Source organism: Canis lupus, chromosome 26 (genome assembly GCF_048164855.1).
Source record: "Canis lupus baileyi chromosome 26, mCanLup2.hap1, whole genome shotgun sequence".
Classification (NCBI taxonomy): domain Eukaryota; kingdom Metazoa; phylum Chordata; class Mammalia; order Carnivora; family Canidae; genus Canis; species Canis lupus.
The window spans coordinates 7484301-7500848 of NC_132863.1; the positions used below are offsets into that span (position 1 = coordinate 7484301).

General features: G+C 49.6%; 1 protein-coding gene across 3 annotated transcripts in view; it reads left to right on the forward strand.

Moving 5' to 3' along the window:
• The first annotated feature begins 3817 nt into the window (after positions 1 to 3817).
• RRBP1 (ribosome binding protein 1) overlaps positions 3818 to 16548 on the forward strand; it is a 65358-nt gene continuing 52627 nt past the window's right edge. Inside the window, exon 1 of one of the 3 annotated variants that reach the window (XM_072799964.1) lies at positions 3818 to 4015. The gene's annotated coding sequence lies outside the window, so the exon portion shown is untranslated. The remainder of the gene's footprint in view (positions 4016 to 16548) is intronic. The other 2 variants (XM_072799963.1, XM_072799962.1) reach the window with 2 other exon arrangements.

Consider the following 16548-nt stretch of genomic DNA (forward strand, 5'->3'; position numbering starts at 1 on the left):
TAATTATACCTACATGTAGGGCACTCAAATAGCGCCTGAGGTGTGACAAGATGTAAAAACATTATATATTGTCACAGTGGCTGTTTCCACGTGGCATTCTATTCTGTGTGTCATTTATCACCCTTTCATAATTATTGATAAAGCAAAAGCTCTTTTTACCCTGGATATTCTCATCTTTCTGTCTACTCTTTTAAAATAATATCTGCAATTTAGTAATTGAAAGCAAAGCACCATCATGAGTGAATGGACCATATACTAGGTGATTATTCTTATGTATTTAGGGTTTTCTAGGAGGAACATTCTATTTGTTTTTAACACACAACTAAAACCTGCTACACCCTTTTTCTGAGTCAGGTTAATTGAAAACACAATTTGCTTACAAACTGAACTCACATTTTTCAAAAGTATATAATTTGATCATGTGATCATCTCAGTCACCAAGATATGGACCATTGACATCACCCCAAATTGTTCCTTGGTGCTCATTACGATCACCTTTTGAGACTCATCTCTGCTTACCATCTTCTGCATAGTTTTTTTTTTTTTTTAAGATTTTATTCATTTATTCATGAGAGACACACAGAGACAGAGACACAGGCAAAGGGAGAAGTAGGCTCCCTGCAGGGAGCCTGATGTGGGACTCAATCCCAGGACTCTGGGACCATGACCTGAGCCAAAGGTAGGTGCTCAACCACTGAGCCACTCAGGTACCCCCATCTTCTGCAGTCTTCAGGCTGTGGCAAAGCAAAATAACTCAGAATTACCCCTCATGCACCATGCTATCTTTGATCACCAGGCCTTTGTTCTTACTCTTCCCTCACCAAGTCCAGCTTCACCCGCTTTCTGAGCTAGGTGACTCCCACTTCTCTTTCAAGCTTCTGTTGTCACCCCCTCTGCTCTCCGCAGTCTAGGTCAATGCCCTTGCCAGAGGGGCCCCCATCACCTTGGGCCTCTCTCTCCAACTCTTTTACATGTGACAGCCCCTCACTGGACCGTCACTCAGGGAGATGGCAGGGACCTGTTTCCCAGGCTCTAGCCTGATGGTGGGCACTGAGCAGACAGGCCCTGGAGGTGCACTGTACCACGAGGTCTCTGCTGCCATGAGAGTCTGTGTGATTTGGCAGATACAGGCCCATGACAGAAGATACAGCAGGGCCAGGGGCTTTGAGCCTGGGGGATGACCCTCCATCTCCCCACAGGCACCCTGTCCACCTAATCCTAGGGAGGTTCCTGTTTTTTCCAGACACGCCTTGGGAGAGTACAAGGCCAAAACACATTGATGAGGCTGAGCGGGACCAAGGATGGGGGTCCATGGACACAGCAGTGGCTGTTAAGAGTCAGGTCAGGCCAGGCCAGGCAGCAGGGGGGTGGGGGCAGAGAGGCTGCTCTGGCCCTAGCAGAGCCTGGTGGAGGGAGGACAAGAAGCAGGCAGGGGAGGAAAAGCAAAGGCTCAGGCCAGGCCAATTCTCCATACTGAAACATACATTGTGCTGAGGCCAAACTAAATGTTAGATTATGGGAGGGAACAGAGAACCTTTTTTTTGTAAGTACCCCTCATGACCAGGAACACTGCAATCCTGTAATTCATTTAACATATTTACAGAACATGCATTTACTGAGCCTCTACTCTGTGTAGGTGCTGTGTCAAGCTCTGGGTCACAGTAGCATAGAAGATATGACTGTGACATGCTGCCCAATCCCCCCCCCCCCCCAACACACACACACACTCCGACTCTCCAGGCACACATTCTTCTGCCAAGGGCTTCTTGTTGCAAGCAGCTGCTTTTCTCTGCCAGAAAGCTTTCTCTGGCTGACAGGGCATGGGACCAGTTAAAGTCCTCTCAGAAGCAGCTCTCACTCAATGAGGAGTGTGGCAGTGATGGATAACAACCCACCTCCTCACCCCTCAGGTAGGACATCTCTGGGATGTGTTCCACATACTGAGCTCTGGTTGCCCACACCATCACTAACTTGATATTGTGTTATTTGCCTGCTACAGCTGCTTCCCATTCTACTTCTCTACCAACGTGTCCTTTGATCACCCCCAAATGAGTCACTTGAATCCAACAATCTGTTTCTGGGAAAACCAAAACAGTGAATAAGATGAAGGTCTCTGCCCGTAGCAAGGTCCTCAAGGGCAGTTGAGGTCTTTACTGGGTCTGCATTATCACTCTGGGCTGCTTGCCCAGCCTGCATACCAATACCATACTGATGAATGAATGAATGAATGAATGAATGAAAAACAAATGAATTTCCTCTCTAAAATCCAGGTTGTCCTAGAGGGGTACACTCATGTTCAGAGAAGTTAGCTGGTTTACCCATGGTCAATTAGAACTAGTTGATATGCCAGCCAAAAACTGAGAGTCTTGATTTTTATTTCAAGTGAAGGCTCACCACTGGAAAAAGACTGGGTGTTGAAAGTTAATCCAGGTTAATTCCCATTGATTAATCATTAATGTGTTAAGGAACTGCTAAGATTAAAAATAGGAATGAATGGTTTAATTTCAACTCAGCCCCTCTATTCCCTCGCCACAGCTTGTATTTTCCACACCTTTCTAACAACAGTTAGAAAGCACAGTAGTAGTGATGGTGGGGTATAGGGGGAATGTGAAATTGTCCAATAAATAGATATTAGGAACAGGATTCCGCAGCCACAGGGGCCGGGGGAGTGGTGTGGAGCAGATTAGGCTGCAGCAGCCCTTTTGGCTTTTTGGAAGCCTTAATTTGAAAGAAGCTGGCTTTGGCTCAAGTTCAAAGCATTGGCCTCAGGAGACCCTGATATAATGGTTAAAAACCAGGCCTAAAATTATCTTAATTGAAAGACTTTTTTGGTTATGAAGAGACAGTATTGGTATATATCGAGGGGAGGAAATCATATAATGAAGTACTATTTGCTCAGTTTTCCGGGAAATGCGTGAGTTTGCTTGGGTCAGACCCTCTCAGCCTCTTCCTTGCATGGAGTAAAATGCCCTAGGGTGGATTGTATTTATCGCTCTGCCAGCTGTGCTTTGTACGAGTAGCTCAAATAGACTAGTGCTCAGTTGTACCACCCCTAAAAATGGGTGCAATCACATCCACCCTCGACTCCTCCTGCACCTTCTGGACTTTCATCCCAATTCCTCCATTTGCTCAAGAAAATCCTTTCTGGTACCGAACGCCATCTCTTAGAGGATCAGAGTTTGTCCTCTTGGCGTTGACCCCCAGCCGAACTTGTCCCCACACCCTGAGCGCGGAGGCCCCGCTGCTCGGGGGAAGTTAGTGGGTTTAAACAAGGCATTCCTCCCGGCTGTCGGCGGGTTGCGCAACCGCGCCCAGGGCGACACCCACCGCCACTTCGGGCCTCCAGCTCCAGGGGCGCAGGCGCCGCATCGCCGGGATTCGAACCTGCCGCAAGCGCGCCTGGCCGGGCCCGCCCGGGGGAAGCCGCGGCCGGAGGCGCCCCGGGCCTGGAGTGGGCGGGGCCGACGGGCGCCCCCCTCCCCCTTTGGCGGGGCGTTGCGGCCCCGCCCCGCCCCCGCGCTGGGCCGAGCGCCGCACCGCGCGACCCCGCCCCTCCCGGCCCCGCCCCCCGCGGCTCCCCGCAGCTCCTCCCCTCTCCCATTGGCCGAGGCGGAGACCCTCCTCTCCGGCCAATGGCCGCCGCCGCGGCTCGGCCGTCTGAGCGCTGATTGGCCGGCGGCCCGCAGAGTGGCGGGGCGCGGACCAATGGGGAGAGGCGGCTCGATGAATGGCTGGCCCGGGCGGGGAAGGCAGGAGGCGGCGATCCCGGCGGAGGGGGCCGTTCGCCAGCTCCGAGGCAGAAAGTGCCACGACTCCACACGCGCGCACGCAGCCAGCGAGCGGCCGGAGCGGACGGCGGACGGGGCGGACGGCGGTGGGGTCGCGGCGCCTGCAGCTGCTCGGGGCGGCTTCTCGGCGGAGGCTCGGCCGGCTCCTCTCTCCCGGCTCCGCGGCGGCGGCGGCGGCGGCGGCGGCTCCTGCCCTTTCGCTCTCCCTCCCGCGTCTCCGGCTGCAGGTAAGAAACTTGGCCGGGCCCTGCGGCGGCGGCGGCGGCGGCGGCGGCGCGCGGGCCGGGCCGTCGGGGCGCCGGGGCCGGGGTGGCCGCTCGGCGAGTGACACGTCTCCTTGGCGGCCCCTCCCCGCCGCCGCCGCCGCCGCCGCCCCTCCCCGCCCGCTGCCAGCCGTCGCTGCGGCCGCAGACCCTCGGGGTCGGGGTCGGGGTCGGGGTCGGGGTCGGGCCGGGCCGGGCCGGGGGCGTGTGCCGGGCGAGCCCCGTGCAGGGGCGGCGGCCGAGCGCGCCCGGGGCGGACCTCTGGCCGCTGGCCGTCGGGGGCACCTGCGGCGGCCGGGCTGCGCGACGTGGCGGCCCCTCCCTCCCTGCGGCCGTCGGGCTGGCCGGCGCGCTCCGAAGTTGGGCGAAGAAAGTTGGCGGCGGGGCGGGGCGGGCGGGCGGCGGGCGGCGCGCGGCTGGCGGAGGAAGGGGTTAAGTTTCGGGAAGCGGCCGGATGACGTTGCCGGGCTGGAGTCCGGGCTGGAGGGGCGGGGGGGCGGGCGGAAGGCGGCGGGGCCGGCGGGGGAGGGCGGGTTGAATGGGCGCCCGCGGGCCGAGCACGCCCGCCTGCGGGCTGCGGCCTGGGGGCGCCTCGGGGGTGCGGGCGGCCGCGACGGGGCGGGCCGGGGTCGCGGGGGGCGCCGTGCGGGGACCGGGCCGTCCGGGGTTGGGACGCCGGGGCGGCCGCGGTGGCCACTTCCCGGAGCGCGGGCGGCGGCTCCCTGCTCCCCCTGGCGGCGGGGCCGGGGCGCCGTTTCCCGGCCGGGCAGCGCGCAGCTCGGCGCGAGGGCGCCCGGCGGGCCGACGGGGCCACCCGGGCCCTGCCCGGTCCGCCCCGCCCGCGCCACGATGAATGGGCCGGCGGGACCGGGACCGGGACCGGGCCCAGGCGGAGGCGGAGGCGGAGGCGGGCACCCCCGGCCCGCGCCCCGCGATGAGGAAGGGCGGCCTGGGGTGCGCGCTTCGAGCAGCGAGTCTGGGAAGCGCCAGGGACCCTTCCCCGCACGACGGATCCTAAGTGGCAGCTCGTCGCGGTGTGACGGACAGGGGAGTGGGCTCCCGAGGCCCCCGCAGCACTGAGGCTGACCTGGCCCGAGCTGCCTCCACTCCGGGTGTCTGCTTTCCTTCCCATCTTACAAACGGAGCTGCCGGTGGCTTCTACACTCGAGAGAAAAGCTGTGAAGACCCAGCACGCGTGCGGAGTAGCCAACAAGTGTTGCCTGTTACTGCTGGAATGGTTTTTAGGGGCTTGCGGGGCCGGAGAGGGAGGTGGAGCCTGGTTCAGCCTCCAGCCTGCCTGTCGCAGGCCGAGGACTCACTGAGTCCCAAAGTCTGGATTCCACTCGCAGCCCTCACCCTCCGGACCCTCTGCGCACGTCCCCTTAACCTCTCTGAACCCGGGTCTCCTTATCTGTGGCCCGGAGATCTACCACCCACTCACAGTAGGGTCGGGGCAGCCTCCCCAGCAAGTGCTGGGAAAAACCAGGACCTTGTGCAAACAGAAGGCAGTTTGGCAATAACTCCTGGAGGTCAGAGGTCCGCAGCAGAGACTGGGAAGCACCAAGGAAATGAAACTTTGAAGGGTGCTTGGGAGCCTCCCACCTCACTATTTGCTTACTGTGCTGGAACCTGCAGGGTGGGGGCATCTGGATGGTCCTTTTTGGAGCTTGGGGCAGTGGGCCCACTATGGCCTGAACATCCTAGGCTAGAGATCTCCTCTTTAGAGCTCTGGCTGCTGAAGGTTCCTGGAGACCCAGGTCTTCTTTCCAGCACTCCCGGGAGGGACAGCTGCACATTTTACACCAGCCCTACACAGTTGGGGAATGTTCTCCTGTTGACTCTACCTCCCTCCCTACGTGTTCCTTCTGTGCTTGCTCTTTTTAACATCCTCTTAATGTGATATCAGAGAAGTCTTGGTGATCCTGCAGCATGCTGCTTATGGTGCTGATGTCTCCATTACTTTATGAAGTGTTTGCAAAGGTCAGCCCCACTATGGGCTGCCAACCTGTTTCCTTTCCAGAAAGAACCTTCCAGTTCTGATGAGGTCCCAGAGATGCCACTTTCCTCTCTATTTACACAAAGGAGGAAAAGTGGGGGCATCCCTCCTAGGAGACTGTTTTCCCTTGCCCAGAGCAATGCACATGTGGTTTGCAGGGCAGCTGAGACAGGAACAAGAATGCTGTCTTGGGGTTTGGGAACAGTGGATGTCCAGTGGGTAGAGCCATAGGCACCATGCTGTAACAGGATTCCTTTCTTTCATAGTTAGGAATCAGCCTCTGAACATCTCTAAAGAGATAAGTTAGAGTGGTACCTTGATGCATGAATATTTTTTGGTGGTGGGCGATTTTTAGATAAATCCTGAATCATTGAGTCACATTTAAGCAATGAAACTCTTTGCTGAAGTGATCCCTAAGTCAACAGGTTGCAATAATTAGTTCCAAATTCTGCCTAAGTAATTGAATGGAAACGATTCAATTGGAATATTGGTTTGTTATGTAACAGGGACACCTTTTAAAAGTCAGGACTCCAGATTCTTACTTGTTCTTTTATCTCTGGGGACTTTAATGAATGACAGGGACCCAAAAGTTCTTTGGAGACAGCAGATTTTTGTTCTCTAAAATCTTGTTTCTGGAGGGGAAGAAATAACGGTCAGTCAGAATTAGGAAGGCAGAGACTGTGCTATCCAGCTGTACATCCAGGGCTTACAGTAGGTAAGGCTTGGCCTGTAGCATGATAAATGTTAACCAAGTGAGGTAGACTGCCATAGCTGTTAATATTCTCCTTAGTTAGCCAGCTGCTTCATTGGACATCTCAAGCTGAGCTCAGCTTGGTTTCTAAGGTTTACTGTTGAGAATCGGAGTCCACAATTTGGACATATATCTAGGCATTGTAGTAGCCCCATTCTGTAGAAGAGGTGTGGTTGTTCCCATTCTGTGGATGGGAACATGGAGGCCTAGCAGGTCAGGTGATGGTCAGGCCAGTTCCTGTTGCCCAGCTGCTGGGCATTGTGGGCGTGGCCTTCTGAATGTTCACCCTCAGGGCCCAGTAATTCCACATTTGCTGGAATAGTAACTACCCAAGGGAGGATGTAGCACTAGAAGATCAGAATTAAGAGCTTCAGAGGAAGAAAGGTAGACAGCTGATTGAAAATGTGTGCAGTGCAAGAAGATATTTTTCATTTCTTTATCAAATGTCTCCTGTATACTGGGCCGTCAAAACTATAAATATAAGTGAGTGAGACCTGTTTCTTGTGTGAAGAAACTATCCTCTAAAACTATGTTGTCTAATACAGTAGCCACATAGAGCTGTTTAAGTTTAAAACAAGTACAATCAAGTAAAATTAAAAACTATTTCATAGTCATACTAGCTGTATTTCACATGCTCCGTAGCCACACGTTTGCTGTGCAGATTTAGATCATTCCATTATCATAGAAATTTCTGGATAGTGCTGATCTAGAGATAGCTGGAATTCTTTTTCTTTTCTTTACTTTCTCTTTCTTTCTTTCTCTTTCTTTCTTTCTTTTTTCTTTCTTCCTTTCTTTCTTTTCTTTCTTTTCTTTCTTTCTTCTTTCGAGTTTAAGGTAGCTGGAATTCTTTAAACACCCAAGTCTCTTCTTGATTTAGGAATATTATCATGTTGAACCATATAACATGCCCATTTAATAGGTCAAAAACAATTGACTAGTGGCAGTTCCTGGGCTTTGCCCTAATAAGAGATCACCTTTAGAAAACATTGATTTCTGCCTCTTTGTGCGCCTTGTAAATTGCATACTAAGAAAAAAAGTGGGGTGGGGGTGAGCAGCACAGATAGTGGCCCTACCCTGGGGGAAATTCTTAACCTCGTATCAGCAGCATCAAAATGGTCAGCTGTACCAAGCCAAATAGGTATTGTGCAGACAGCATATGGCTTGTAGGGAAAGTTAATATTTAATTCTGTGTGAGAGCCTGGGCAGGAAGGCTATCCAGCAGTATAGAAAATTAACTCGGGACTTCCTAGGAGGCTGTTTTCTTAGGCAGACAGATTCTGATGAGTCTCTTGAAACTGGCAACCCGACCCCCACATCTAAAAAACAGACACGGGACGACTGGGTGGCTCAGCGGTTGAGCATCTGCCTTTGGCTCAGAGCATGATCCCAGGGTCCTGGGATCAAGTCCCACATCCGGCTCCCTGCATGGAGCCTGCTTCTCCCTCTGCCTGTGTCTCTGCCTCTCTCTGTGTCTCTCTCATGAATAAATAAATAAAATCTTTTTTAAAAATTAAAAAAATAAAAAACAGACACATCTGGGGTGCCTGGGTGGCTTAGTCCGTTAAGCATCTAACTTTGGCTCAGGTCATGATCTCAGGGTCCTGGGATCAAGCCTTAGTGTTGGGCTTCCTGCTCAGTGGAAAGTCTGCTTCTCCCTCTCCTTGTGAATGCGTGTGCACATGCTTGCTTGCTCTCTCACAAATAAATAAATAAAATCTTAAAAAAAAAAAAAGATAAAAACCAGACACATTTAATGTGTTTCCCTTAAGCGCAGCGAGTGACATGTGTATCCCAAAGTCTAGCAATGGGAAGAAACTTTGACTTATGAGGAAAGTTTTGTAATTTCTAAATTTGATTATTTTGGCAAGATTGGAACATCTGCTGCTGGTCCTTAAACATAGCAGTATATTGGTGTTTTCCTACTTGGCTGACATAAGTTGTTTCCTGGGTCATTTGCAGGGCTCTGTTATGCTCTATACAACTTTGAAAGGATCATCGGATGATATTTGGGAAGCTTTTTTGAATTCTTGGTTGTAATAGTGGGCTTATCTTAGTCCTCCATGTAGAATAAGGTAAAACCAAAGTTAGCACAGAACCCGGAATGATGGGTAGCCACTTACTCTCATTTTGGTTGGAAAGGAGTTCACTAAGATTGTTCTGGAAGTTATCAGCTATTTACAGTGATAATGAATGTCATCTGCTGGCTGAAAAGTTGGTATAAAAGACCTTTATAAACTGAAACCTTTAATTCCATGCCCTAACCCTGGTCAAGGGGTGAGTGAACCAGGTCTATCTTTTAGGCTGTCTTGAGACTGGTTCCAGGATGATGCCCTGCATGGACTGAACTTGGCCTGTATGTGAGATTTGTTTGGCCAGCCTTATGTTACTAAACAACTAAGCCACCTTTTAAAGGAGATTTGTTTTGTTAAAATCTAGATTTGGGGGTTCTTTTGGAGAGAATGGAAATGTGTGAGCACAGCTGGTCGGCTTTCTTGTATGGCAGACATGGACTTGGTCATCCTCTCTGGGCAGGGCCTGTGGCTCTCACTCACCAGCACCCTACCCTGGTTTACATTAGTGCTTGGTATTGGCAGTGCCTGAGAGGGCACTGTCTACGCCGGCATCTGAGAGCAGAGAGGAGTTGGAGGGCGTCCAGGTATGACTTGAGTGGTCACCACTGTCTCCTGCTGAGCTGCAGGTTAGGGACAGAGAGAGAAGCACTGGTTGTGATTTTTGTCCCAGAAATAAGTGATGTGAGCTTGGACCTGACTTAGCCTTCCTGGGTTTGAGTTTCCTTTTCATGTAAAATGAAAGTAGGCCAGTTGCCCCCTTTTACAGGCCACAAAATTTGGTTTATCCTTAATTCCTTGCTTTCTCCTTTTTGTATTCTGTACAACAGCAAAACTCCACCTTCAAAGTAGAGCAAGAATGCAACTGTTCTCACCACTTCCATTGATACCCTCACTGTCCCCCCAAGTCCAAACTCCTCTCCTATCTTTTGCGGGTTACTTCATTAGCTCTGAGGAGGTGTCCCTGTTTTTGCCCTCACCCTCTACTTTCTGGTCTGTTCCCAGAGCAGACCGTATCACTTCTCTGTTCAAGACCCTCCTTGGCCAGAGTCTTTACAGTGGCCTCCAAGAGTCCTGCTTTCACAATGCATTGGCTTCACTCCTGTCATCGTGTCCTCTGCTCCAGTCACCACTGGCCTTCTCTGTTCCTCAGGCATGCTTTTTTCTTTTTTCTTTTTTTTTGCCTGGGGCCTTTACACCTGCTCTTGCTATCCCTAGCATGCTGTTTCTTAGATGGCCACCTGGCTTTCTCCCCCATCTTTTCAGGTCTGTGAAGTGGCACCTCGACTCCCCTGCCTAGCGATCCTCCACCCTCATCCCTGCTCCCTGTCCCACCTCTCTGTATAGCTTTCTCATCATTCTTACCAGTCTGACATGTTGCATATGTGACTGTCTACCGGTGCAGGGGTGTGTCTGTTGTATTTCCCTGAGGTATTCCTAATGCCTGGAACAGTGACTGGCACACAGTGGATGCCCATCCTTGCTGAGCTAATGGGGAGAGGATTTTCTAGTGTTCATGTTCTATGAGAGTATATTATTGTTTAGCCTAAAGTAGTCAGGATTCCTAGAGCATCACATATAAACACAAAAAACATATTATGAAGCCAAGTGAATTTTGGATTCCCTCCAGCCTGGCTCCAGTTGAGAGGTTGACAGTAACATTCATGGAGGAATGCTGTCATATGGGGACGATCCTGCTCTGCCCACGGAGCCCGGGGTTTGAAGTGACCCTTAGTGGGAGGCCTGGGCATTGGCTCTCCCCCAGGTTCCCTAAGCCTCCAGGCTAGTTCTGTGAATCTCTGTGGGCCTCGTTCTCCACAGCCCACTGCCCGGGTCAGGGTGCCTCTCGCCAGGGCTAGGCCCTTCCCTGCTGCTCGTGCTTCTGGGAGGAGAGCACCCAGCAAGCTCCCTCGATTTCCTCCCAAGGCTGATGAGCATTAGGTGAGGCTCGGAGAGTAACTGAGTGTAGATCAGCGACAACACGCTCACCAGGAAAGAAAATGTTATTTTTGCTTTGAACAATGTGTTGGCTCTCTCTGAGAAGAGGTGGATTTTTGTGTTCAGTGAGCAAGAGTGTTCCTTTGTGGGAGGAGGAAAATTCTTTTCTTGTAGTTGGCATTTTCTTCTCTCTTTTAGTCAGACTTTGAGGAGCACAGGAATTGATGAGATTAACCTCCTGCCTCCCGCACGGAGTTCACTGTCCTTGGAGGACTTGGTCCTGGAAGCCAGGGAGGTGGGAGAAGATGGTTGAGGCAGGTGGTCTGGTAGGTGGTAAGAGTCCATTTCAGGTCTACCCCCCTTCTTTTGTTTCTTCTCCACTCTTCCTGCTTTTGCTTTTGGGCAAAAAAAATGAAAAGTTAGTCCTGGGTTTCTCATTTTTGGTGACGGGACCATCTGTCCTCCTCATTTTACCTGGAAGGGTGAAGGCACTTGTTCTGCCAGGTGGTATGTTTCTCTGGAACTTCTCATTCAGTGTTAAAGTGTACCTCTCGATGACATCTGAACTGTTTCCTTTTCAGTTGAGACTCCTCTGGAGTAGGAATTAGATCTAGCCTTATTTCTGTTGAATACACTTTCTTTTCTTTTTTTTTTTTTTAAGATTTTATTTATTTATTCATGAGAGACAGAGAGAGAGCGAGAGCGAGAGCGCGCGAGAGACACAGGCAGAGGGAGAAGCAGGCTTCATGCAGGGAGCCCAATGTGGGACTCGATCCCAGGACTCCAGGATCACGCCCTGGGCCGAAGGCAGGCACTAAACCACTGAGCCACCCAGGGATCCCCCTGAATACACTTTCTTTCTGAGTTCTAGATATTTGTAAAAGTCAGAAAAGAAATAGTAATTTCCAGAATTTAGTAGTAGTCACAGTGATTGAGGAAAAGAAGGAGTCATTGCTAAAGAGAAGATGACTTATTGATACCCCCTTTTTTAAAAAAGATTTTATTTATTTATTTGATAAGAGAGAGAACCAGAGAGCATAGGCAGGGGGGAACAGCAGGGGAAGAGGGAGAAGCAGACTCCCCGCTGAGCAGGGAGCCCAACTTGGGGCTCCATCCTAGGACCCTGGGATCATGACCTGAGCCAAAGCAGACAATTAACCTACAGAACCACCCAGGCACTCTGAATTATTGACACCCTTAAGGAAGACTTACGGTGGTGTGTCAAGGACAATGAAAAGGTCACCTTTAGCCACGACTCAAGCCCAGCCCCTGTGTTCTGTGTTAGCTGGCTTCCCTTCTAAGTTGGGAGCTTATTGAGTTGGAGACTTAATCTGAACAGTTGGATTTTTGGAATTCGGTTTGGGGGACTGCATAGTGGGTGGGTGTGGCCATGTGAAGGCGGGAGATGACTGTACTTCTTGCCCCTGGCTACACCATTAGTGCCCAAGAGAGGGCTGGTGCCCCAGACGCCCCAGGCACTGAAGATGCTCCTTCTCCAGCTCCCACAAGCTGTAGCTTCCTATCAGAGTGGGCATGTATATTTTTAAACTTTAAAACATATTTTTATTTGTTTATTCATGAGAGATAAAGAGAGAGAGGTGGAGACACAGGCAGAGGGAGAAGCAGGCTCCTTTCTCTGGGAGCTTGATGTGGGACTCGATCCTGGAACCCCAGGATCACACCCTGAGCTGAAGTCAGATGCTCGACCATTGAGCCACCCAGGTGCCCCAAACTTTCTAGTAAAGTAAAATACATAAGCAGCAAAGTGCTCTGTAAATAGTCTACAGCCCAGTTTTAAACTTCCACAAACTGATCACCCTATTTTATCCAGCACATCAAAGAATATTACCCTGCACCCAGTTCCTCTTCTCCCCCCCCCCCCCCCAGCTGCTGCCCAGCCCCAAGGGTAGCTGCTCTGCTGGTATCTGGTGCAGATCCACCCCACTGGGTTTGAGCTTGACGTGAATGGCATCACACGGCTTATGCTCTCTTGGGCCTTTCATTGGGCGTGCTGAAGGGAGTCATCTGTGCTGTTGGGCTTGTCATTGTCATGTGCTACTCTGGCTTGTGAGTCTGTCACCAGTGCCCCTGTCACTCTGCACGGGTACTTGGGCAGTTTCTAATCGGGGGCTCATATTATAATAGGGTAGGAATTACATTATAAAATATAAAGTCCTGCCCCTCACCATGGTGACCACTTATCCACATAGCTGTCGGGCCTATTCCTAGGAGTGGGATTACAAGCCTCAAGGAAGCATATGCTCAGCTTTAGAAGAGAGGCCAGATTTTTCCCCAAGGTGCAGGATTTATTATTTATTTATCCCACCAGCAGGATGAGAGGGTTTAGAATATATTCTGCAGTGGCTGATTTTAAAAAGTAACCAGAGGGGTGCTTGAGTGGCTCAGTGGTTGAGCATTTGCCTTTGGCTCAGGTCATGATCCCAGAGTCCTGGGATCGAGTCCTGCATTGAGCTCCCTTCGAGGAGCCGGCCTCTCCCTCTCCCTCTCCCTCTGCCTGTGTCTCTTCCTCTCTTTCTCTCTGTCTCTCATGAATAAATAAAATCTTAAAAAAATAATAAAAAGGAATGAGAATGAAGTTTGAGTTACCATCGCTATTAATAAGAAAACTCACTCATATCATACTTCTCCTTTGTCACAGAGATGGGAACATTTGACCATGGAATTCATTAATCTGAGATTGGCCTTTGCGAGAAGTCCGTGAAAGAGGGTCAGGTGTTGTTGTCGATGAGCAAAGGATACCTCTTCACCGCAAATTCAAGTGGAAAGGCAGCTCCTTTTCGCAGCTCCCCTTCGTTAACTGAAGGGAGAGCCTTGATCTGGGGTCTAAGTTTTCAGATCCCCATCCCCAGGTTAAGGTAATGAGTGTTGGAGTATTAAGGAGATTTCTTAAAAACAAAGGAGCCAGCAGTTGAGGACCAGGTATCATTGAGCCCTTCCCCACACATTTCTAATCTGACGATCCTCCCACCTCCTAGAATCCTTGTGTAGAGCCCAGGTAGGTAGTGCAGGGACACCCTGCAGACTGCCCGCTTCTTGGGTTGGATGTCTATCCAAGTCTGGATTTGCAAGTCTACCTAGTACAACCAACCTTCTGTCACATAGCAGGGATGATCACCTTTTTCTTTTAAGAGCTCTGCTGGCTGGGATTTCTTTCGGCTAGAGATGCCAAATATCAGTGTCTCTTGGCACAGTAGTGACAAATGCCAGTAGCCCCAAGAAGTGAGGGTCCAGTGTGTTCCTGTGATTGGGTGGTCTGGACCAGCCTTCTGACTGGAGTAGGGCAGGGCAGGTAGAAAACAGATAAAAAGCACCTCAAAAGCATGGAATGGTATGGAAGTTATTTTCCTTTTTTACGAGCTGTAATTGGTATATAATATTCCACTTCATGTGTACAACAGTGATTTGTATACATTGAGAACTGATCACACAGTAGATTTAGTTCCCGTTTATCATTGAGCAAAGTTGATAGAGTATTATGGACTTTATTCCCCATGGTGTATATTACATCCCCATGACATAATTTATTTTATAATTGGAGTTTGAGCCTCTCGATTCTCTTCACCTATTTCACCTCCCCCCACTTGCAACCTCCCTCCCCTCTGTGGTAACCTCCTCCCAATGTGGTAACCACCACATTGTTCTTTGTAACTGAATCTGGATTTGGTTCTATTTGGATCATTTGTTTTTTGGGTTTTACATTATGACATAAGTGAAATCACATGATACTTGACCTTCCCTGTCTGGCTTATCTCATTCAGCATAATATTCTCAAGGTGTGTCCATGTTGCAACTGACAAGATTTCACTCTTTACTTTGCCTGAGTAATATTCCGGTATGAGCGTGTGTGTATAAAGTATACCATCTCTTTTTTTGTCCATTCATCTAACGATGGACACTTAGGTTGTTTTCTCTTGGAAGATACTGAGGAGGCCAAAACCTCAGTGAAAGGACTGACGTGGACAGTGAGCCCAACCCTTAGGGCATTTTGCACACAGGGCAAACTGAATTTTGATGGCATCTCTGGGCACAGGGGGGCAGTATAATGGAAGACCCTGCTCCCTTGGAGCTGGAACCGCAGAAGACTGCTACCTGCGTCTCCAGGGTGAAGGTGACCCAGAAATAAGCCCATTCCCCTCCTGAGAGCTTGTACTCACAAGCTGTACCTCATGCAGATGCCATGACCTCAGTGGAAGGATGTTCTCCAGCCAATTTTAAAATTCTTTATTTTAGACTTGACCTGGGCAGATAGTGCTCCTGGGCCATCCTTCAAGTGAGTGGATGAGCAGATCTTTGAAAGACCGCCCCCTTATTCCAGGCTTAGTGAATCCCCATGTGTAGTTTCCACAGGGAAGTGAGCAGTCTGCAGGTAAGAGTAAGTAAACCCAAAAAAACGCAGAGCGCCATGAATGAGGACCAGCAAGAACAGGTCTGTGAAAATACCAGACAGCAGAGGGATTGACTCCGATATTAAACACTGCTTCTTACTATACTTAAAGTAATAGACAAGATAAAAAAACATACAAGGAAAGGAAACTGTGAAATGATCTAGCAAATTTTAAAAAGGAATCAGGGACAACTTCTAGATATGAGCAGCTCGATAATTGTAATTAAAAACCCAGCAGGTTGAAGAGAGTAAGTGAACTAAAAGAGCAGAATAAAATGCACAGATTTCATCTTAGAGAATCAAAGAGATGAATAATTTCTGAGACCAATTAAGAACCAAGGAGGATAGGCTGAGAAGCCTGTCTAATTGGGGTTCGAGAGGAGAGAGATCGTGGGCCAGAGCCAGTATCGGACGAGATAACGCCTGAGGGTTTGACAGAATGGATGAGGCACCCATCCAAAAATTGAAAAAACATTCATATGTAGACAGTGTAGTGATATATAGGAACTAAAGTGGTGGAAAAATCAAGAATCCAAAAAACCAAGATCACTTTTAAGGCAAAAATCAAGACAGGTAATTAGTGACAGACCCTTGCTACAGGAAATTCTGGAGGATGTTTTTGGAGGGCAAGTAATGGCGAATGGAAGGAGTAAGCTATACAAGCAGGGAATAAAGAAGGTGGTGAATATTTGGTTTGCTCTAAACAAACATAAAAGAGTAATAGTAATGTTTGGCGTGAGGGTGGTGGCTATAAAAAGGTAGGATTTAATACATGAAAACAGTTACACTGAAGGAAGAAAAGGTAATGGAATTAGGGGAAGGGGTAGACTCCTTTAACTTTGAACTTGGTAAACCCTACATGTTCTTTTTTAAAGGTAATTACTAAAGAACAGAAACAGTGTATTCTGTAAAAGTAGAGGGGAGAGAATGGATGATTTAAAAAAGAAGAGAGGTAAGAAAGGACAGATGGGAAAATAGCACAAAATAGGATTATAGAATTAAACTCATATGTCAACATTCATATTTAATATAAATTTGTTAAATACTGCAGTTAAAACATAAAGATATCATTCTGGATTTTAAAAATCCACTCTTGTGCTGTATATAGGAGACAGGTCAAAAATAAAAGGATAGAAGATGTAGTATAGAAATTCTGTGAAAAAGAAAACTGGTGGGATGCCTGGGTAGCTCAGTTGGTTAGGCATCTGCCTTCAGCTCAGGTCATGATACCAGGGTTCTGGGATCTAGCCCTGCATTGGGCTCCTTGCTTGATGGGCAGCCTGCTTCTCCCTCTGTACCACTTGTGCTCTCTGGTGCACATTCTCTCTCAAACAAACC